We start from the raw sequence: 18,563 nt of genomic DNA on the forward strand, positions 1-18,563 counted from the left end.
TCAAACAAAGAAAAAAACTGTAGCATACATTTCAGCGCCCGCTGCAGCTACAAAATTTAGGCGATTTTTCATTATGTTTTCTACGCTTTTCTCTGGTGCTTTAGCAAGTGAAAATAATTTACGCATTGCCCAAAAATATTCGATAACATTCTGTGCGCGTGTGTGTGTGTGTTTGTTTGTTGCGTGTGTGTGTGTGTGTGCGCGTGGGCTTGGGGCATCATTATGATTACTCATACGCAGCGTTTGCAACAATCATGTGCCGCGTTATTAGCTGTGTCAGCACCACAAAAGTAATGACAACGAGAATATGCTACGAGTATTTTTATTATTTGTGTGCTTGTCTCCGCGCCTGTGTGTGTGTGTGTGCGTGTGTGCTTACAGACAAGTTGCCAAATGAATGCTGGTAGAGAATTTTAGTTTCCAGCTCGTTCGCCTTATTCTTGCTGACTGCTTTAAGCCGGCTTCGCAGCTTCCATCATCTGTTTGCTCGCTTTGCGTAACTGAAATGTCGAGATTTATGTCTTGACTTGATCTTTTGTGCTAGCAGCTAAGAAAATATTTTATGAAATAATACACTACCACTCGCACACACACACACACACACACAAACACGCGCACATAGTCGTATTTCGGTGGCGTTAAGTGCCTTTTGCTGAGTCATCTATTTGGTATTTGCACCATAATTAGCTTGCTGAGTGCGTGAGCCAAGTCGAGTCGAGTGTCGAGTGGGTTTTAGTTGGCTTCAGACACAGTTTGGGTATTTATTTCTGTCTGTGTGTCTTTGAGTCGATGGGTTCAGTCAAATTAAAGGTTTGCCGCTGCGCGTATGTGAGCTCTGCAGAGTTTTTGAGAACGTTTCATGACTGCGTGCTTTTCGCTTATGGCCTGGTTAATTACAGCTGAAAATGCTAGAAACGGCCATGTGCCGCCTGACCTAGCTAGGGGTCCCATTCAAAACCACATCAAAGTCTGTGCAGCGACCCTTTTCTTTGGCTTTTCTATTTGAGACTTTTTTTTTGGGGTTTATTTTTTTTGATTTCTTGCTAATTAAACGTCAGCTGACTGGCCATTTTTGGACGGGCGCAGCGCAGCTCAATTTTTATCGCAATATAAATGTTGCGCTCATAACTTTTTTCGTCTGTAAATTGAGTTCATTGCACTTGTCAGCCAGCCAGCCAGCCAGTCAGCCAGCCGGGCAGCCGGCGGCATGCAGCAGCGGCCACGCGGCGTATGCGCAATATTTGCTGGTTGTGCAGCATTTCTTTGGCACTTGGCTGAATTCGCTGTTGGCCGGATGGCCAACGCAGTCAGCTGAACTTTGACAGTGCTCGGCTGTAATTTATGACTTGTTTTACAGCACCCACACACACACACACACACACACACACACACACACACACACACACACACACACACACACACACACACACACACACACACACACACACACACACCACACACACACACACACACACACACACACACACACACACACACACACACACACACACACACACACACACACACACACACACACACACACACACACACACACACACACACACACACACACACACACACACACACACACACACACACACACACACACACACACACACACACACACACACACACACACACACACACACACACACACACACACACACACACACACACACACACACACACACACACACACACACACACACACACACACACACACACACACACACACACACACACACACACACACACACACACACACACACACACACACACACACACACACACACACACACACACACACACACACACACACACACACACACACACACACACACACACACACACAGAGCAATACAGCATCGATAGATGGCGCCACTCGCGAGCTAGAGAGTTGAAATATTTATGGAGTCTCTTTTGGTTACATTTTTGTAGATTCTTCTCTTATGTGGTTTTATCTAAGCACCACACCCACGCCCATGCCTACGCTCACGCCCCTACACAGCCATCCCGGCTGACTCGCTTAGTCAACAGTTGACTCTGCTTTTGTTTATGACATGTCCCCTCATTCATTTTAATTAATTCCTGCTAGCATTTTGCGCCCATGGCAATGACGTCGCAATACAAACAATAAAGAAAAAAATGCGCACAAAGGGCCAGCAGTACGTCAAGTGGCTGGACTCGAACTTATACTACGCTCCAGACTCCGGCATGGATACAGATACAGATACGGACACGGACACGGATACGGCTATGGACATTGGCGAGTGTTGGTCTTATGTAAAAATCACGGAGTTGTTTATACTGGCCAACTATTTTTATTTTCATTTTTATGCTCATTCCCGACGATTCCTTACAAGTTGCCAGCTATGGTTGAGATGTCCTCGTCGTGGGCAAGCAACCGTCTGCCATACAATGCCGGGCTCGGACATAGGATGGGGACGGGGGCACTATTGACGTAGTTTATGGAGCCATTTATGACGATTCAACATTTTTATTTCAACCGCACAGTGCACACAGTGCACAGTGGAGCTGAGGGAGCCGCAACTTAAATTTACTGCTTGCAAAATCCGCTGCGCCGGTGTGGGCAAATAAAAACAAAGGACCACAAGGCAATCTATAGGGGGAAACAATGCCAAAACAGCGGAAAATGTAGATGGAGAAGACAGCCATAGATAAAGCTTAGATGCGCACAGCGTATCGAGTTTCTATTATCTCTGGAAAACGTCGCGACGTCTAGGAGTCGAAAAGTTTTCACGCAATGAGCGGAGTAACTTAAAAAAAGGAAATACAAACAAAACAAAAAAAAACAAAAATAAATATAACAGCACACAAAAACATAAAGCAAAAGCGCCCCGAGCAGCCCGAGAAGATAAAGGGGTAGGAGTTGAGGCAGCCGCGCCATAGTCAGCGCGAGCAGCATCGTATAATGAAGAGCGCGTCATTATCCTGAAGATACATAAACAATACAATAGGAGCAACAACAACCTACCTCTGGATTTGGCTCGGCAAGGCGCAACTATGCTCAACTATAAGCTAAACAAAGCAGCTACAATAATAACAACAACAATAGACAAGAGGTTACAGTGCAAGCGAGTGGATAATATGTTTGCATTGTTTTTGTTTTCTAGTTCTTCTCTTTTTGCTTGACGTTTAATTACCAAACGGAGGCAGTTCCTTGAACCGGCCTAAAGCGTGCTGCCAGTGAAAGTTTTACAGGTAAGAGCAGAATAAAAGCCCACTAGATAGTCACAATATCGGCAAAAGGTACAATAGAGTCGGCCGAAATGTGTAAAAGCTGCATATGTCAAGCGCATTTTCAAACTTACTGTTGACGATTTTATAGTACTTACATCACATTCCAACTTTAGCCTGAAGTGACAGAAGTTAGTGCTGCACTAGAATTTATTTGACAGTTTGTAACTGAAAGATTTACGTAAATTCAAGGAGAACATTGAGTCTGGCTAAGAGCACAAGCTTGTATTGAAACTTATCTCCATTATTTCGTTTCATCACGATAAGATGTTCTTCAAATGGAAGATATTGAAGGTATGAACTTGTTTGGGTAGTTCTTTAAAATGGACAAATGATCTGTAGTCAGAATCAATTGCAAGTAAGCTTTAAAAATATTTCTTACGAATTCACAAATATATTTGAAATAAAATATTAAGTAGTATATTTCATGTTTTTATATATTTAATAAAGATTCGAAATAAAAATATCAAAAAATGTCGAACCCTTTGAGATAGATTGTTTTGCAGTTATGTGATTTGTTCTTCAGCTTGGAGTCAACCTTTCTCTTATGTGTTTTTTTGTACCCTAAAGAAATTGCAAATTGGTAAGAAGGGTATATTGGTTTTGTGGAGATTTATCTTTCAGGTAGAAGATCGCATTTCCCAACCCATAAAGAATATATAAATATATTCTTGCTAGCCATGTCTATGTACTTACCTGTCTGTCCATTAAATATTACAGCCAGATAATTAATAAAAATAAAAAATTAAATAAGAATAGCTTCCTCTAAGGCTTGCACAGCTCAAGTTTGTTGAGCTTGTTGAGATAGTCATCAGCAGCTCAGGGTATAAAACTGTCGGGCACTCCCGACTGGCGCACTCTCACTTGTTTTATATTAATTTGGTATAGTTAAAATAGTTGCATGCAAAGTAAAATGCATTCTTTGTTTTCACAAAAGTTGCAATTTAATTAAAAAAAATAAAGTTCTATCGAGAATAACTGTCAGATATATATTTGTTATTTATAATATTCACAGCACGCTTTGAATTGTGTTTTTTTTTTGTTGTTTGGATATTTTCAAATTTGTTATGTCCGCTATTTTATTTTATATTTTAATTAAATTCTGATTGCCATGCGATGTCGACCCTTGATCACCTTCAGACTACGCTCGTGTCTTGGCATAAATCACAAAAGCATAGCACACTTTTATGCGGCAATGGTTGATCAATTGCGGCTGTAATTTGGTAAATTAAAAGTTTATTGCGCAAAAAGTGACAAGTGCATGGGCGGAAACTGTCAAGAGGCACCGCTCTCATAAGCCCCAAAGCAGGCACTAGCGGGCCACGAGGAGCAGCCACAAGTGTTCATTTGTGTTAAGCTTGCAAAATTGTTTTACTTATTATTTGCCTCTGCATGCTGCACATGGCGTATGAGTGATGTTTATATGAAAATTATGCAAAATGCATAAAAAAAAAAAAAATATATATATATTTGAAAATAAAATCCCAGAAGGGCAAAGGATGGCTCGCATGCTGGTTCTACCACTTTCTGCTGTGCGCTGCTAAAAATATGAGCCAAGAGCTTCTCATGGATTAAGCTTGCCTGCAATTTTGCCCACACTGCAACAAAGCGTAACCTGAAAAGAAGCATAATAATAAAAGGTGTATAACCAACAACAACAACAACAGGAACAACAACAACGACAACGGGCTCAAGTGCAGCAAAAATATTTAATAAATTTTAGTAGCAAACAAGAGCCTTGAGCCATAAAAAAATACAGTTTAATATACAGTTGAATAGCGAAAGAGAAGAGTATATTAATTAAATGTGCATATTAAGGTGTGATTTACTAAATAGTCGCTGTAATTAAAAGCTTATGCTCCTTTTTCTATTCTATTGAAAAGGATCTTTCTTGCCCGGCATAGGGTATCGCGCAGTCGTTGCCCGCTAGTTCTTACACTTTTCTGGCTGGTTTCAATGAAGTTGTTTGCGGCTGCAGCCTGCTGCACCTCCGCCTGGCCAAATGTTAATGGCAGTTGCTGTTGCCGTCGCGGCTGCAACAAATCTGTTGCAAACAATTCAGCCCACGGCCCGGACTCGAGGCGTGGCAAGGCGTTGCCGCTGGGCGTGTCAATAAAATTGAAGTGCGTCGACTGTGAAACGTTGACGTTGACGGCAATGCTGATGCTGATGCTGATGCTGATGCTGATGCTGATGGTGATGGTGATGGTATCTGGTGACTGGTAACGGATGTTTGCACTTTATGCATGCCACATTTGGCTTTAATGCGGCATAATCACCAAACAATTTCATTTCTCACACTCGCAGCGGCCGCAAACGTCATTGACATTGTCTTTTGCCTGTTTGCTGTTGGCTTTTGGCTTTTCTGCGAGTGTCAACAGTTTTGCAGGCTGCACGCAAACATGCCAAAACGCATTCGAAGAGCAATTCCCCCAACCACACCCATGTGTGTGTCTTTGTGTGTGTGTGTGTGTTTCGGGTCACTTAAGTTTTATGTGGCGAAACGCGTTACCAAATTGCGTTCAAATTGCGCACACAGATAACAGTTTTTCATTACGGCACATAAAAGTGTTTGCCTGTCATTGTTGTTGCTGTTGTTGTTGCTGTTGTTGCTGTTGTTGCCGTGGCAAATTGCTATGCCAACACGTGCTTCACTTTGCAGCTCATGTCAGCAGATCAAAGCGACAGAGCGACAGAGCAACAGGCGCTGCGTTCCTGCAGCTTGTGCCACTTAAACTGCTTTTGCCCAGCCCCTCCCCCCACCCAGCCACAACTACCCCAACTGACGCAATTGGGCTGCCAGAACATTACTGTACATTTCCAGTCCGCCGGCTGCGCCCAGTTGCCATTCGTCAGCATTGTCACAGGGCTGTTGCCAAGGCACAGCACTTAACCGGGAAGCCTCTAGCAGCCGGCTAGAGCTAGTTATAAGTTGGCTTATTTAGGGACTGGCGCCAGTTGTCATTATGGCCAGCTCGTCAGTGTCAGACAAGTTAATTTTTCAACTGCCCGACGCCCAACTGCCGACTGTTTTAAATATGTCGCATACGATATTAAAAAGAGAGTCTGATATGGCAATATTTTGGTATGCTAAGGCGAAGCGAGATTGATTGGCGCCCGAGTCGAGTGTCTGTTTGTCTATGCATGTGTGTGTGTTTGTGTGTGTGTGTGTGTGTGTCTGGCAGGGCAAAGTTGTGACTGACTGGCATTGTGTAGCAGGCTTTTAGGCGCTGACAATGAGCAACTTTTGCGCTTATCATGCGTGCAAGTTTCGCAGACGTTTTAATTGAAAAATACTTAGCAAACTCTTGTCCTTGTTTTCCTAGTTGTCGTACTCATAGTCGCTGTCGCTCTCGCTGTCGCCGTCGCCGTCGCTGTCGCAGTCAAAGTCTGCCTCAAGTTCAAGAGAGTGTCAAATGGCAAACACTTCAGCTGGAGTTCGGAGTCGAGCCGATGACGCTGCCAGGCGCCGTCCCTGCCGCTTGAGTGCACTTAGAGCTTGCCGGCAGAGCTAGCTGTAGCTGCGAAATGCACACGCATGCCATGGCAACACACCTGTGTGATAGCTTTGCCCTTAGTAAATAAACCCAACTTGATTTTAATTGCTGGCTCAAGCAGCGCCAGACCCCATAGAACCGCAGGGCACGACTCCGCTAAAAATGTCCCACTAACCCAAAACATCGCCCGGCTAACACTTAATGCCTCTCTTTCGCTTTCTCGGCGCTCTTCAGTTGCTCTCTTATGCGGCGTTGGCATTTTTAATTTTGCCAGGCTTTTAATTTACAAAAACTCTAGCGTAAGTGAGCGTGCACTTGTGTGTGTGTGCGTGTGTGTGGGTGTGTGTGTTTTGTTAACGTGTGCTCAGGTTTGACTCTGGCTGCGACCGTGGCCACGCATCACGTCCAGTTCATGGCTGGCTGCACGTTTCACACTTTCTTATTACGCGCTCGTAAAAGGAAACTGCTGCCTGCTGCGCTGCCAGAATTATTTCCATTAATTTAAGCACACACACACACACATATATATATATATATATATATGCTTGTGCTCTCGGACCTGTTTGTCACTGTAATAAAGTTGGCAACAAATCGCCGTGCGTTTCTTGATCTTAATCCGTTGGCCGAGCGCTAACATTTTGACACGCACGTGTCGACTAAAAGTGTCGCATACATTTTAAAGTGATTAAAAAACTGCCACACACACACAGAGACACATAGTGGGCGTGTGTGTGAGAGGGAGAGAGATGGACAATAAGCATTTAAATGCGCGCAACGTGCAAAATATAAATTGTTGTCAGGCTGAGCAGGCCGAAAACCAATTGCAAGTCAAAAGCCACAAGCAGCCGCTTATCAGCAGCAGCCGAAACATTTGGCATTGGCACACAGCATCCACATTCCACTCGGCAGCTGGCATTCGTTGTGTTTCATTTCCATTTCGTTTCGTTGCGCTTTGCACGATTCGTGCGTCATCTCGCGTGCTTTCGGCAGCGCTTCGTTACGGCGCTCGACTGCAATCAGTTCGAATATGTCTTTCGTTCGGTTCGGTTGTCTATTGTAACGGTATCTATTCGCGCTCGAAACGCGTTCGTTCCACTGGGAACAGTCCAGCTTCAAAAGTAAACAACAACAATTAAGAGCATGCAAAAACTAAATAACATTCCAAGCTCGTCTCGAGTGCCAGTTGACAAAATTATACAGTTTCGACGATAGTTAATACAGCTGGGGAAATCTCCACTAATACGACTTACGCTTATAAGTAATTGCCGGCTTTTATAGACAGATCCAAGTTTCCCTTTGAATTTACATTAGCAATTTGCATTGATGAACTGCGGCGCGATGCGCGGCGTGCATGTTAAAAATCCAAGCATAATAATCATCGATATTCAAAGGCCTTAAAGCAAAGCAGCCGACCTTTGAACTCGCCCAGTCGCTGCCTCTCTATCTCAGTGCGTCGCTGATTATGTGTGTGTGCGTGTGAGTGTAAAAGTGTGAAAAAGCGCAAAATAAATATTAAAAGCGAAACGTGCATGGATTAGAAAGCATAACCAGCAGCTGAAACAATAACAATAAGAACAACAACAACAACAGCGGGAACAAGAAGCAAGGAGCAGGAGCAGCATCCGCAGCGCCAGTTTATTGAAACAGCTCGGAAAAGAGGTTAGTATTGGCAGAGCGTCTAGTTGTTGTTATTGTTTTGGCCATGCTTTATATTGCCTTTCGCTTAAGTTTTTCCTCGCCACCTGGCCGACCGCTTTTCCATTAGAGCAACGCGCGCTGATGCATAATTTAAGCAAAGTTTTCACTCGCACAGCTTTGCTCTCCTCTCCACCCCTTTCCACCCCTCTCCTCTCCCCTCCTCTCCTCTCCACTCGTATCTCAGCTGAACGTGCGGCTGCTCTGTTCTGTTATTTGCACTGAGTATTTTTGGCTGTGTGCATCAGCTGAGGCACACCTGGCCCAACCGCATATGCAGCAACAATCAGTTGACACCGCACCCGTTCCCCCCTCCCCGTTCTGCTACACCTCAAATCATCTTGATTTATGGCAATCGAAGGCGACTCTGGCCACAGACTGCGTGCTGCTGTTGCCGTACGCTTGACTACCTGCTATTTACATACTCGACTGCCTGCGCACAAATTCCGCCCAGCTGGAAACTAAATAATTATATGGCATAGTCCCCAATTGCTCTGTAGCTTGGCTCCGACAAGGATCTGGGGCTGAGCTAAACGAACATTTATGCTAAGCTCGAGTTATGTGCCACTTAGGAGGCGTGGCAGCCAGCTAAGGCACATACACCAGCCGCACTCATACGCCATGTGGTACGAGCGCCAAGCTCAGAGCTCGGAGCAGCAGCAGCAGCCGCATCCTCATCAAGAATGAATTAAAAGTTATTTTAAATTCGTGACATTCGCCTAATTTTGCATGTCTGTTTCTGCTACTTTGCCCAAGGGCTCGGTGTCACGAGAGTCGCTTGGCAGTCAGCAGCTGACACCTGCCAGACTGCCTCGCAGTTACATTTGTGACTATATCACATACACACACACACTCGCACACACACACACACACGTGCGGGATAGAGTCAGTTGGAGTGAATTAAATTTCAAATGTTTCTTAATTTACTTTTTCGGTTTCGCGTTGACAGTTCAAATTGCTATAACAAATTTTCTAACGTTACGCATGCCATTCATTCATTTCACTTTGCACTTACACACACACACGCACACGCACACACGCACATACACATACACTGGCTCACTGGGGGGCACACATGCATAAGTGAAATATTATGTACAACTGTCGAGTTTGTTTTCTCTTGCTTTTTTCGCGTGCTTTCTTTCATTTTTTTTTCTGCATTTTCTTTTTCCTTTTTTTTTTTTGTTGAAAATAAATGAAGCCATTCGAGCGCAATCAGAGTTTCCCATTAAAGCGTGCCACACACGCATTGGCGTTGCGAATTGATGACAGCACAACGCAATGCCATATAGGATACGCATAAAAGCAAGGACTGCGTGCCGGAGAGGTAGCATTGCCTGTCAATGTTGTTGTCAATGTTGTTGTTGTTGTTGTTGTTGTGCCAGAGACCGAAGGTAGCCGGAGAATGGCAAGCTGATTGCCACAAACGAAACACTAAATCCCAGCGATTGATTTCGCAATTGTGTGTACGATTAAAGCCATTCATTGGCAGTAATAAGTCATGTGTATGCCACTTGCCCGAAAGTCAAACAAATAAATATTAAACAAATTTGGATTTAAAACAGTTGCTTCTTGTGGCACATACAGTTTGTTGCGAGTCCGGCGAAACAGTTGCCCACAGATCGTTTTGACCCTGGTCGGCACATATCGGCACATATTGGTCATACCTGGGATGCAAGGGAAAGGCGACTATGTTCTCTTAGTAGACAGTATTTCGCTCTTAAAATAGCGGATTCTTACTGAACGATATATGTTATCGAATTATATGAACATTCAGTATCTGAGCTTGAAGATATCAAAGAAAGACCCTATCAAAAAATAAAATCAGGCTTCTTTATCTTAAACAATATCTCTACAGGCCACAATTGTTGTGTGATGCATTCGCATAATTTTGAAATGTGTAATTTGTCAAAATTAATTCAATATACATTGCCAAACGATTTTCGGTCAGCAAAATGTTTGCATTCCATTTTGCACCATTTTTTTTTACTAAGAGTAAGGTATTTCTCTGTAGAGCATGATTTTCATCTTTTTTTTTTTGAATTCATGTATCTGATCTGACATACACGTACGTTACCAGAAAAACAATTATGTGTAATAAGTTTTTTAATATAGCGACAAGTGTAAAAGAATTGGGACAAAAAATCGAATTGACGTTGTCGGTTACATTGCCTCTGCTCAAAGTCACAATCGAGACTATTATTTGTGTATATACAAAAAGGATTTGCACATTTTTAACAAAATTAAATTGTTCGCTACAGACAGGCATACAAAAATGCAGTTTCAATTTTGTATAAAAACTTAATGAAAACAGAGGAATCTGATAAAATACCATTCAAACAATAAAATACTACGGTATGTGAATTGAATCTTACTCGTGCTGGCACTTTTGTTTTGCTTTTTTTATGGGATTTGCATTTTTATGCAGTTGCAAAGTTGTTAGTTTTTTGTTTTGGTCGCGTTTTGTTTAAGTGAGAAGCATGTAGAGAGGCGCTTTTTGCAGTGCAGCGTTGCCACAAAGTGTAAAGTGCACATGGTGGCAATGACGTAAATTAAGTTGCTTTTCGCATTACATACTTTGCGGCCGACACGCAAATCCTCTAGTCTGACGCACTTGAGAACTTAGTTTAACGAGCCGAAACAAGTGGCTGCCATCAATTTGTATCTGCAACTGTAGCTGGTTCTGTATCTGTATCTGGAAATGTATCTGGAAATGTATCTGTAGCAGTGGCTGCTGCTGTTTAAGCCCATCTGCTCGGGAATTTGTCTATTTGCTTTTGGCGCGCAGCTCTAAAAACCGTTTACAATTTGCAGTTAACTCAGGATGCAAACAAAATTACTGCGCGCAAAGTAAATAAATACTCGCACTTGAGAAACTTTTGTCGGAACTCGTTTGGGGTTTTTTGTAAACAGCAACCAAATTGAAATTAAATGTAGTGCAACTCAATTACAACTTATTGCAGCCACTGTGCGTGGCCCAACGCAGGCGGATGCGTGACAACAATTTGTTGTACTCTGTTTTTCTTTTTTTTTTTGTCGGTTCATATCTTTGCTTCAATGGCGCTTCAACAAAATGAAATTTGTGTCAAAACGTTGCATTTTCAACTGGCCGCGGTCCACCTCGGCCCGCTCCATTGCCGGCCCGCCAACTCAGCCTCCATTCGCACGGCAAACGGCTTGGCTACTCGCGTAGCTCTTGAGTTTTAGGCGACAGACAGACGCCGAGTGATGGCCAGCCATCCCAGCCCGTCCGGGAAAAGTGGGCGTAATCGTTCTGCTCGTTATCCATGCAGCCGGCGGCATTTTTAGCAGCGATGTCAACTAACAACATTTTCCATGTCCCGTCGTTAGTCCTGGCATTGCAGTTGTTGTCTTTGTTATTTTTAGGTTGCCATGGCACTTTTAGTTGATTAGGGCTATAATGCGAAAAACAACTCGAGTGATAAGCTTGCCGATTACCTGCAAACCGTTCGTGTAATTCAAGCACATAGAGATACAATACATTTTGTCTATCACCTGCAGATCTTCAGGTAACTAATCTCATTGCTCTCTCTATTCGATAAGCTGCAGTTTTGCATGGGAGCATAAGTTTATTCCTTCCTTCGAGCGCATCAAGTACAGGGTATGCGTCGAGTGAATAAATTTGATGAAGTGCCTGCAAAAAAAGCCGCGACAAGCTTTGGGGTGGATGAATGGCGGGCAAAAAAATAAAAAAAATGTATTCATTGGCTAAGGTGAAAGGCGTTGTTTTTGCCTTCCGCTCTTGTTTACCGTTGAGCTCTTTTTGTTTTTTGCTTGCTTTCGTTTCCTTTTTTTTTTTGTGTTTTTTTTTTTGTGTTTTGTGCTTGCAACGCGATGGTTTTGCTAACAATTTGAATGGGTTTTGGGCAAAGTGCATTGCCCTGCAGCAAAAGCAAGAAAAACAGCTAACATAGTCAAGATGAACTGCATTGTGGGCGGGCGTAGGTAAATGAAGTCCAGGCCCGGCCGGGGCCAGTCGGGGCTAGAATTGAAGTGTGGAACGTGGTCGGGCTTTGATTAACTTCCATCAGCGCTGGGATATCTATTCAGAATTAAAATTTATTGCCAATTTGCGGCAAATTCGATTAAGCTTATGTTCGCGAGCACAAACGCAAAGCAAAGCGGAGCAGAGCAGAGCAGACCGAAGCGGAGCAAATTGAGGCGTAGCGAAGCAGGAAAAACACTCAGCCGGACATGAAAGTGAGCCTGGGAATTTAAATCCAATAGATAAAGACAGACGGCCTAGCTGGCCGGGCCCCTCAAACTGAAAGTTGAAAAGCTGTTGAAGTTTATTGGAAAAATATTCAAATCACGTGGGTGGTCTCAGCTCATCGAATGCCAGCCACCAGTCAGAAGGCAGGCCAGTGATAAAAACGGCAAAGAAATTACTTATAGATTGAATGAAATTGTCTGGGCCAAGACCAAGACTGGCCAAATCGCTTTGCTATATTTTTGATCAATTTAAATGCCTGGCTAAGACAACGAAGTCTCTAATGGCGGCGCCTAAGCCTTGGCTTTAGAGTGCAGGCCCTTGGCGCTCGAATATAAGTATATTTTTAGCCAAGCCAAGTAATTAAAATCGCAGTCTGTCTGCCAATGCGAATGGCTAAATGATGAGCTCGAACACGAGCCTCACCCGGCTCCAAAAACTTATCTAATAAGTGTCAGTCGGGCCGTGACAGCAGGCGCAATAGCGACAAGGCCTAAACGTCCAATATGGCCAATATAGTAGTCCATATTAAGCGTGCTGCGGTTGACCTGGCAGCTTGTTTGACCAAAAAAGTTTCACTTTCACTGCGGTAGGAGCAGCTCCTATCACGTTCACGGGAGGCGTTGAAAAATCAATGCCTATAAATCGCTTGACGTCTGCTCGGGCTTGTTTATGGCACAGCGATTTATGCGCCGCATATTTATTTATGAACAACAATTTGCCGGCTGCTTTAAGGCCACGTTAATGTGCCGACACCAAAAGGGCCGACTCCTACCGAGTGGAAGCAGTCGTAAATTAGCAGCGGCCGGCAACAAATGTAAATAGTTCAATAACAAAAGCAATACCAATTCCAATACCAATAACAATAACAAGCTGCAGGCCAAACGTCCGTCGCACCGGACCAGGCTCAAACGCTGTCTGGGGCCGGCAATAACAAGTTGACATGTTTTATTTATGGAGCAAACGTAGACGACAAGCGACAAACGACAAGCGACAAACGACATCGAGAGTAGCTGTTAAAATTGTTTTAATTTTCTGTGCGTACGACAAGAAAATGAACAAGCTGCTGCCACAGTCACTAGGTCAGAGGTTAACAAGTCACACAAGTGCCGGCAACTCGGCCGTTTTGTAGCCAAACTTTGGCCAGTTTTGAGCAAGTGAAACATTTATTTGTTGGCTTGGGTAAGTTTAAAGTGAAATGCTAAAGTATATATGTATATAAAATATATATATGAGTACAACTTGCGACTTTGTCAGGCATCTCCCAACACAGATGTTATTGGAATATATCAGATATAGGCCTAAATATCTTACAATATTTTATGTTCAGTCAAAAGTACCTTTCTAACAAAACAATAATATTAATTTTATCTGATTTGGAAATAACCTCATTTTTAATTTCAAGCTATTGTCAATTTAAATTAACATATAAAGTAAAAATGTCCTGCAGCGATCATCCACACTTTTCTTCTGGGCGTTACGAAGGAGTTTAATGACGTACACACATGCAGCTGAATTGTGTATAAGAAGTTATTTTAAAAATTCAAAGTCAACAATTCCTTTTGACTAAAATATCCTAAAATCTGTGTATTTAATATGCATTGTCAAATGATTCAGATGTTTTAATGAAAGTCTAGTTCGGTTAAACTAGGCTTTGCTTAGCTTTTCAATTCGGAGACTCATATTACGCCCAATTTGACTTTCATTCAGAACAGTTCCAGAACAGAACAGCTGGTTCATAATTTAGAGGATATGCACTTGTAGGAGGGTAAAAGCTTATGTCCATTTTGTAGATGCTTATTCATAGCATTTCGACAATCCTGCTATCAGAGCACAATTAAATTAATTTGCTTAAGTTTTCTCAACCTTGCAGAGATGAAGCTAAAATAAATATTGTATTCTTACTGTATTATACGCTCAAATTACTTTTAAAAATAAGAATCCAGCCGTTCTTCTTATATATCATGATATATTTAAAAAGCCGCACAGTTATAGTGCATAAATATTGAAGTTAATTGAACGAAATCAAACAAGAAATCAAACATATTTTGTTGCATTATACCAAAAGGCTGTCTTGATCTACAGTAATCTGTCTTTTAGTAATGTACCTACCTATGATTGAAGAAATGACCTTAGCGTTTCAGCAGCAAAAATCAGGAATAGCGCAAGTCAAAATTAAATATTTACACTAAAATTGGACTTGACTATTAAATTTTAAGTAATTCAATCCAAACGAAAACAGTTCTTTGTCTAATTAATAATCAGAGTATGACAGCGAATATTGAATTTCTAGCTTTTTTTTTTAGTCACATATTCTCCATGAACATGGTCATGTTTCATTGGTGACATCCCTGCCCAGAGCTAGGAGGGAGGAGCATGGGAAGCTTGTATAAACAAACATGACTGCAAATGAGTGTCGCTATGTTCTTGGCTGCTAAGTTACGTTGTTGTTGTTGTTGTTGTTGTTGTTGTTGTTGATGTTGTTGTTGTTGTTATTGTTATTGTAGTTGTTGTTGTTGCCGCTGGTTAAGTGACCAGCGGGCAAAACGCTTTTCGACCCGATGTAATAATTCAATTGCGCCGAGCAGGGCCAAGATTGATGGCGCGCATTGAGAGTTGCTTTTGGCGACATTTGTGTGACGTGTCGCCAGCTTCTTCTTGAATTATGTATATGTGCGCGTATGCCAGTGTGTGTGCGTGTGAGCTTGTGTTTGCGTGTGCGCTGAGGCGCAAATGTTCAAGCTGCAAACTTTGTCAACTTTGGATAACAAAAAGGAAAATGAAGAAGCAGCAGCAGAAAGTAGAAAGAAACATAGACGATGGCACGTAAAGCACACCCAAAGTCAGCACTGGATTTAACTTGACTTTGAGAGCGGCAAGTGCCGCATCGAATCATACTTACTTATACACACTCTCAGCCAGCTGGCCCGGCCCGGCCTGGCCTGGTCTGGCCTAGCTGAGCATTTATACGCATTAAAGCGACAGCCAACTTTTTGACCAACTTTGCCGCTCTCTTTTTGGTAAAGTTATCAAAAATTCCACTTGCGCCGTGAATCAAGTGTCATTTACTGATTGTACAACGGCGACACGCCCTGAGTCGCAGTCGCAGTCGCAGTCGCAGTCGTAGTCGCAAGTCGGAGTGGGAGGCTGCTGCCAGCTCTTAATCCGCTTCACATTTTATCAGCTCTCTGACACTGCTTCAATGTGTAAGTGTGTGTGTGTGTGTGTGCGTGTGTGTGTATATCTGTGATCACGCGCACTTATAAGTTGGCTTAAGCCTGGCCCGAAGCGCTTTTAAGCGCCCTCAGCGCACAAAACTTCCCGCTTGAAGTGCGGCCGGGGCCAATGCTAAATCGACGCCTAATGCCACAACTAAGCCCTTAACTACACCATTGACAACTGGCGCACGTTGACAGTTCGCCTGGCTGCCCGACTGAAATGAATTAATCGAAGACTTGCAAAACATTTACATTTAGGACACGGCCTCCGACTGACATTTCGCACAGGTTTTGATTTTCTTGTTGCTGGAAAAATAAAAGAGCTTAAGAGCTCTTAATGTTGCTAAGCTACGCGAATCTAGGCACGCTCTACTGGGAAATGTCCTCCTAGGTGAGCCCCAGCCCTGTAATGAGTTCAATTTACAAATATCCTTAAATAAAAAAACATCCCTTTATAAATACATATACATAGAAATAAATACATGCACACGAATCATCGATAACATGCGCTCTTCCATGCTATCGATAAGAATCGATATCGAAATCCAGTTCCAGTTCCAGTTAAATTTGGGGTTATCGTATTAGAACAATAGCCAGAAGGTGTTTTAGTATCACTCGAAATATGATAAAATAAGGGCCCGGCAAAGGCGATTCATGCTTAAAAGCTTTTATTTATCATATTGTTAGTTAAATCACTTAATCCATTAAATAGTAGTTTGTTAAGTGTTTGTTTGCATAGTATGCACTAATTAATGCATGTATGCATGTTATATTAATTTTCAGATTAAAGCAACCAAATACGTATTTAAGCGAAACATCAGCTTAAAATATTAAATCACATTTGTGCAAATCGAAAAATTTGTGACAAATTCATATTGTTTGCATTTTGGTAATTGTATTTGGTATATTGAAAAAACTATTTTATTTTCTTACATCTTATTTTGCTCAAATCTGCTTTCAGCAGTTGATTATAAATTTGTTTGGCATCTGAATTGCCAGCTGAATAAAAATCAATAGAGTTATCCAAAGGATTTTCTTCTAGCAGATGAAAGCGACTGGTGACATTATTGAATCATCACTGTTTATTTTTGTTTCTTTACATGCACAACTATATGACAGAATATCAGTATGAAATTACGTTCAGCTTAAACATTTTTCTTCTTTTTACATTCTGCACCAATTAAAAATGGGAAGACGGTTTATAGTCTTATGCAAATTCATGTGAAAGGAGGCATTTCCGACCCCATATAGTATATATTCTTTAGCAGATCGATCTCGGAAAATATAAAAACTAGAGATTTGAAATTTGGAATATATATTCTCCTTTTTTCTTGTCGATTTCTTGCTTGTGAAAATGAAATAGGCAATAGACGCTCCGATCTCGCATGCCATTGGCGCTTCTAGTCCTTGAGAAACTGAACAAAAACATGCCTAGGTTCCCCGAAATCGATAATAACTATATTGAAATTTTGTTCATGGATCGTATCTCGGAGCTCGATACACCCAATATTGAAAAATATACATTTTGTATGCATCGTGTTTGGCTTTACACGCATCTGAATACCATACTTATGCGAATTTCATAAAGATCTGACAAAGCTTATCACAAAAGCATTTCAAATGGAGAGGAGCTGGGTGAAAAAGAACACACAGTCACTGCATAAAGTGCTCAGTATGCGGCTTACGATAAGGTATATTTTTGTGTTTGTATACAGAAGGAAGCTAGAATAGTTGTTACGGCAACTCGGCCTTAGGCAAAGGGTATTACCCAGTCGAGCACTTCAGGCTAGAGGGCGCTTACTGGTTCTATTTTGTAATTTTTGCTATCTTGTGTATCTGATGTTTTTTCAGTTCATTTTTGTGCAAATTTGGTCAATGTTTTGCATAGAACCGAACACACATACACACACACACACACACACACACACACACACACACACACACACACACACACACACACACACACACACACACACACACACACACACACACACACACACACACATACACGCACACACACACACACACACACACACACACACACACACACACTCACACACTCACACACACACACACTCACACACACACACACACACACACACACATCTGCTGTTGATAATGCTAACAAAACTCTGTGCATACCAAAAACAAAAAAAGCGAAAACAGCAACAATATAAGTTACCATCGAAATTTGCAGTCAACAAAACTGGCGCATGTGTCGATATGCTTTCTGCATGTGCATCGGAAAGCAAATGTAAGCAGCGAGGTTTGAGCAAAATCAAAAATCAAAAATCCAGCCATTGCCTTAAACTATGACAAACATGTGACTGAGCCAGAGGACTTGGTTCGCAGCTAAGCATTTCCTCAATTTATTGGTGAAATACGTTTCGTGCCAAGAGACTTTTGCTGCTTCTTGGCCGTTGGCTGGCTTTTGTAATATTATGTAAATGTGGCAAGTTTATGGGTTTGTGCATGCGCTGCGTACGCCTGGCATGCGAGTTTTGAGTGAAGTTTGCCCATTATTATACATGGGCCTATACAAAGGCAGGCCGGGCCCAAAAGAAGGGCAACAAAAATATTGCATAATTTTTTGCTTGGCCAGCGCCTGGGCCCAAAGCTGGCTAAGTGACAGTGAAGGACATGCAGGCAGCTCAAATAAGCAGA

At 42.3% G+C, this 18,563-nt stretch overlaps 1 protein-coding gene across 1 annotated transcript in view; it reads left to right on the top strand.

Annotated features, from left to right (window-relative positions):
- Window positions 1-7,801: 7,801 nt before the first annotated feature.
- Window positions 7,802-18,563, top strand: part of LOC115764156 — a 62,439-nt gene continuing 51,677 nt past the window's right edge. Inside the window, exon 1 of the mRNA XM_030707032.1 lies at window positions 7,802-8,414. The gene's annotated coding sequence lies outside the window, so the exon portion shown is untranslated. The remainder of the gene's footprint in view (window positions 8,415-18,563) is intronic.

This window comes from Drosophila novamexicana, unplaced genomic scaffold (genome assembly GCF_003285875.2).
Source record: "Drosophila novamexicana strain 15010-1031.04,08,12 unplaced genomic scaffold, DnovRS2.1 tig00000817-arrow-arrow-pilon, whole genome shotgun sequence".
In the NCBI taxonomy this organism is placed as follows: Eukaryota; Metazoa; Arthropoda; class Insecta; order Diptera; family Drosophilidae; genus Drosophila; species Drosophila novamexicana.